Raw genomic sequence first — 6,236 nt, 5'->3', positions numbered from 1 at the left:
ACAGATTCAGAGATGTAGAGCAGTGCAGAGAACATGGGGACAAATCAACAAGGTCTACACAGGCCCCGCCTGTTACACCTGAGAGTTTGGTTTGACCTCACAAATCCTTAGCCTTCTCACTGATACACTGATAAAATGGAATTAATAATGTTGCTGACTGTTCAGGGGTGCTGTGAGAATTGAATAAAGCAAAGTGTATAAACATAAATGTTTGGCACACATTATATATCCAAGCGAGAATATGTACAACTTACATTGGACATTGTCCTGAAGACCTTGAGGTGCAGGAAAATGCATTAACCTGCTGCACACTGGACGAATCAGAGTTGTCTTGGGCCACACAGTAAATATACAAACACTAACGAAAGCTAATTAGCAGGAAAAAAAATGTACATACATCCTTTTCATGATATCCAACAACACAGGTAAGCAAAAAATGTCCTCACAAAATCAGCATGTGGCCTGTGCCCTCAGAGCTTTCTGAGGCATATGTAAAAACTACGAAAAATGTAAACAGTTTCCTTTTAAGCCCTGTCTGAAGACTCTGCCATCTGTGGCTTGTCCAGGATGGACGTCGACTTTATCATGCACACTATTTATCTTGGCTGACATTTTGTCCATTGCAGGACTTTCTCAATGAAGGAAGTAGTGTGGTGATTGACATTTGGGTACAAACTCCTTATCTTGTTACAGGCCAGCACTGTGAGTAGCATGTTTCTAGTAGAGGAATAGGACTTCACACAAATGGTCATACAGTTAAATACAGAATTGTCATTAGGATCAATATGAGAAAGGAAAAGGTAAAATCTGGAAGAGAGCAGAGTAACAGGCAGCCCTACACTTGCTCAGAGAAAAGGTGTGGGGTCATGGAAGCGGGTGGAGACCTGTGGGATGAGGGGCATCTCTGGGTTCCAGAGTGGGAAATGGAAAGTGAGAAGGCAGGAGGGAGGTCCCTTTGAAAACCATCCAAGGGAAAGCCCCTGGCATATTGAGAACCAGAGAAACACATTAGCAGAACGAAAGACTCTCCTGGGAACTTTCCAAGTGGATTCCACATGCAAGACTCATGCCAATGAGGAAAAAAACAAAACAAAACAAAAAAACCCAATACTTCAAGGAACATTGCAGGTGCTTGGGAGGCAGAATCCTCATCTGGGGTCTCAGTCTGTAGCTTTCTGCTCCAGAGACCCTAGACAGGTGTCTGGTGGGTTTCCTGTGATCCTGGCCAGAGCTAATCAAAGGCCAAACTGGACAACCAGGTCCAAGGCGGTGTTTCTGCTTGGTTTCTGTTTTTCTGTGGACGAGTCATTTGCTGCACTTGTGTCAGATTTCGGAACACCAGAGCATTGTGGTTCTGCAAGGCTAACAGAAAATCCTGAGGCACAGGAATTAAATCTATTGGCCAAAAGTTGAGAGAAGTAAAAGGAGAGAAAGGCAGGGGGGCAGATGTCTATCCACAATGTCCCATGCACTTCACACACATTGTTTCCTCCTTTAAGCACAGGGCATCATTGCCTGGAGGGAGCTATGAATCCCCTCATTACCCAGGAGTGAAGTGAGACAGTGAGGCTGTGATGTGCCCAAAATGAGGAGGTGGGAAGCACAGCCTCCCTGCGCCAGATCGAGCCTCCTTATAAGAGCTGGTCAGCAGAATGCAGAGAATGTCCAGCCCCAACTACAAAGGCCAATCCTGACTCCATCACCATCTCCTCAAAATACTGGAATGAGTGAGGTGGGTCATTAAGGAGAAAGACAGAGCGAAAGAGAGAACTATGCTGAACTGAATGATGAGAAAATGGATTTCTGTTTGTGCTCTCCCTCTCGCCAGGTCTGCAATTTAGGATTTACCAAATTCCTTGCCTCTCTGAGCCTTGGTTTGCTTATTGATAGGTGAGATTGGGGAGGGGTGTTGTAATCACTTCAATATGGTTGTTGGGACAATTAGGTGACATAAAGTCTATGAAACCCCAGACTGCAGTTACTAGCTGCGTGGCCTTAGGAAATTTATCTAAATCCTGGGTGCCTCTCTGCCCTCTGAGGTTCATAATCGTTCCTACTTCATAGGGTTGTTTAAGGATCAAGGGGAATAATGTGCTCTGAGGGTTTGGAACAGTGCCTGGCCCATTGTAAAGATTATCAATAGCCACATCATTATTACAAAGAGTGAGTCCAGGGTGTGACACCCTGTCAGTGCTCAACAAATATCCAATTTGGCACCAAAAAAAAGAGAAATTGGAAGAAGAGAGTTGGAAATGAGACGGGGGGCTTGGATGCCTGCACCCAGAGCAGGGAGGCATTCTCCCATTATCCCTGCCACCTTTTCCCCCAGCTCCAGACTCCCTCCCTCCCTTAGATTTGTTTGATTCTCTGCTCCTCTCTTTGCCCCTTGGAGGCACTTCATTGACATTCCCAGCAGGGAGTAGGGCCTTTCTGGAAGCTTGGTGATTTGACAAATTAATGGAACAAAACCCTCTGGCAGTAATTTGCCAGATGCCCCTAGCTTTAGCAGGCATCCCTGAAGAAGAATAGCCTTCTACCGTTGCTACTAAGGGTGCCAGGCGAACCACACACATGAGGAAGCTCCTAATCGCTCTCCCTCTGTAACTATCTCCCTGGCCTACAGACAGTCCCTGGGTTACAAATGAGATAGATTCTGTAGATTTGTTCTTAAGTTGAATGTGTATGTAAGTTAAATTGGTACATTTACCTATTACCTATAATAGCCTCCATTCCTAAGTGTGAGTTGTACAGGAGTGGGATGTCTGTAACTCAGGAACTGCCTGTATAGAACACAAGTTCACACTTCCTGGCATCTGGGAGAAATCTTTGCCACCACACAGGCAGGTTAATGTCAAGGCTCCCCTACGAGTAACTGTATGAACTGGGGTGAGCTATTTCATCCCTTCAATCTTCATTTCTTTATCTATAAAATGGAAATAAAAACCATTGTAAGGTTTAAGTAAGAGGGTGGAATTAAAATTAGTACTGGCCCAGCCTCACCACCTGTTGGTGATGAATCTGAATTCTTCTCAGGGACAAGATAGCTTTGGAGCTAGTCTGCTTGCAGATTCCCAGCTCAGGAGTTCTCATTTATGTACAAAATTGTGTGAGTTTACCGGAGCATGTTCCCAGGGGAGAGGCTGATAGCTTTAATTGGATGCTCAAAATATTCAAGACAACAAGCAAATAAGCAAAGAGCTCACTGTGGTGCCTAGCGCCTGGCAGGTCTTGGTAACTGTCGGTTCCTCTACAACTTTCCCACTTAGCTCGCTGTCCATCCTTCTAGGTCTTAAAATCTGGGGAGAAAAAGAAAGGAAGGCAGTGGAAGCAGGAGAAAAAAATTTTACTTGTCTGGTTCCAATCTAACCTTGAGTTCATTTGTATTTTTTCTTACAATAAGTCATGGCTTCTTTGAAGGCCCCCATCGCTGGTCATCTCACCCTGTAACTTCCCCTAATGCAGCTAATGCATTTTTCCCTGTGGGTCATTATGTCTCATTTTTCTTCCTCAGTGTCTTTTTCCTGAGCTTGCCTTGCCCTTCCTGGTCTTCTGTAGGCCAAAGTCAAGGGCAACTCCACACCCACCTACTCCCCTACATCTGGTCCACTGACAACACTGCACCTTTGACCTGCTCAGCTGGGAGCACTAACCCCTCTTCTGCTGCCCCCAGACTCTTCAGCTTGCCTCTCACCCTTCAGATTTACCTGTATTCCAATCAACTCCCTGAGGCTTTCTACACTTCATGGGAGGGGAGGTTACTTCATGCAAGATTGAGTTTTGATGTCCTTCTTTGCAAACCCTGTAGAATGGTCTTATACTCTACATTCAAATGTGATGTCTTTGTCTTGAGGCCTCAGTAGAATATGAGAGTAGAATATGTTCATTTTAAGACTGTGGGGAAAAAATGCCATGAGAATTCACTGTTGGAAGGTGATGACAGAGAAATGGCAATGGCTTTTTAGGGAAAGTGAAATTGGAGCTGGAGGGAGAAATATGAAGTTACCAAGTGGAGAATGGGAGAAAGGTCATCCTGGTGACAGAAATCATGTGTACAAAGACTCAGAGTCCTGAGCAGAGCCTCTGTTTTTGGCATTTAGAGAATACACACAGCAGAACACAATAGAGTAAGGATGGGACTAAGGCGAGCCAAACTTAGTTTGAGCTTGGTTCTACCCACTTTCTTAGATGACTTTGCATAAGTCAGTCAACTTGGGCTTCTCAACTGGACTACCCATTCCTGAAGCTAATAGTTGTCCAGCTTTAGAGAGTATGAAAGTTTTCTAGAAATGCTTATCCCCAGACCTCAATAGAAAAAAATTCTGACTCAGTAGACCTGGATTGGGACCCCGAATTCTGATGTAAGAGATCTGTGAATGATACTTGCAGATCTCAAGTGTCCTATATCTAGGAGAGAGTATGGCATACAGCTGGTGCTCAGTAAGGGTTTTGAGCAATAAATGCAGGAGTTTAAGGTGGCTTTCCCTGCAAAAGTGCTCCCTGAAGTGACACATGGCTGCCTAAAATATCTCTACATGTTTCACACCACGGAGGTGGAGCCGTCTCATGGAGGGTTCTTCACAGAGGTGAAGGGCTCAGATACATCCGCCCAATCTGGGAACATTAGTCAGACCTGGTAATGGTGGTGAAGGCAGGAAGCTTTCCCAAGGACAACTCCTTTGGTTATTTTAAACCTTTTTATGTCATCATTGTGGAGATGAGAGGGAGCTGGGGAAAGCTGGAAGAAAAATCACTTGCAATTCTTTGCAAAAAACAACAAGGTATAAGAATCTTAGATCAAGCAGAGGAAAGAACACAGGGCAGTGGAGTTGAGCACACCTGGGTTTTAGTTCTGGCAAGCCATTTCTTCTCTTTGAGCCTCAGTCTCTTCATCTGTAAAATGGGAGTACTGTTACCTGCCTCAGAGGACTGTTGTGTAGGGTCAGGGAGTAGCAGGGGTAGCGGTTCAGTAGCATTCCTCTCCTTTTCCTCTTCTCTCCTTCTGAATACAGAAAATTCCAGATTTACAGTAGTTCAATATATAATCTTCTGACTTTAAGATGGTGTGAAAGCCATGCAGAAAGATAAAACAGGACTCCTATCTCTCATTATATACAAAAATTAATTCAAGATGGATAAAAGACTGGAATGTAAGGCATGAAATCATAAAAAATTCTTGAAGAAAACATAGGAAAAACTCTCCTAGACATTAGCCTAGGCAAAGAATTAACGATTAAGACCTCAAAGACAAATATAGCAGCAACAAAAATAAACAAATGGGTCCTAATTACTGAAATAATCCACAGAATAAATAGACAACTTACAGAATGGTAGAAAGTATTTGCAAACTATACATCCAATAAAGGAAATTAGAATCTACAGAGACTCTACAAAGAGCTCAAGTAAATCAGCAAGGAAAAAAACATACAAGCCCATTAAAAATTAGGCAAAAGACATGAACAGAAGTTTTTCAAAAGAAGACATAAAATGGGCCAACAAACATAGGAAAAAACACTCAGCATCACTAATCATCAGGGAAATGCAAAATAAAATCACAATGAGACACCACCTTACTGAAAGAATGGCCACAATTAAAAAGTCAAAAACAACAGATGCTGGCAGGCATGTAGAGACAAAGAAACCCTTATACATTGTTGGTGGAACTGCAGATTAGTATAAGTGTATGGAGAACAGTATGGAAATTTGCCAAAGAAATACATCCAGCAACCCTACAATCCCCCAGGAACTGGGTATCTACCAAAAGGAAAAGCAGTCACTTTATCAAAAAGACACCAGCACTCAAATGTTTATCACAGCACAATTAATAATTGCAAAGATGTAACTCAGTCTAAGTGTCCACCAATTCATGAATGGACAAAGAAATAGATGTGTGTGTATATGTATGTGTGTATATGTGGGGGGGGGGGTATATACGTGTGTGTATGCGTATGTGTCAGCCATAAAAAGGAATGAAATCATGTCTTTTGCCATAACTTGGAGGGAACTGGATGGAGAGCATTATCTTAAACAAAGTATTCAGGACTGGTAAAACAAACACCACACATGTTCACCAATAATCGGAAGCTAACAATGGGCATACATGTGGGTACAGAGAGATATAAAGGACATTGGAAACCAAGAAGTAGGGAAGGTGGGAAAGGGATCAGGGTTAAAAACTTATCTGTTGGGTACAATGAGCATTATTCTGGTGGCTGGCATACTAAAGGCCCTGACTTAAG

Source organism: Otolemur garnettii, unplaced genomic scaffold (assembly GCF_000181295.1).
Source record: "Otolemur garnettii isolate 467f Iridium unplaced genomic scaffold, OtoGar3 scaffold00003, whole genome shotgun sequence".
NCBI lineage: Eukaryota > Metazoa > Chordata > Mammalia > Primates > Galagidae > Otolemur > Otolemur garnettii.
This window is presented reverse-complemented; position numbering follows the sequence as displayed.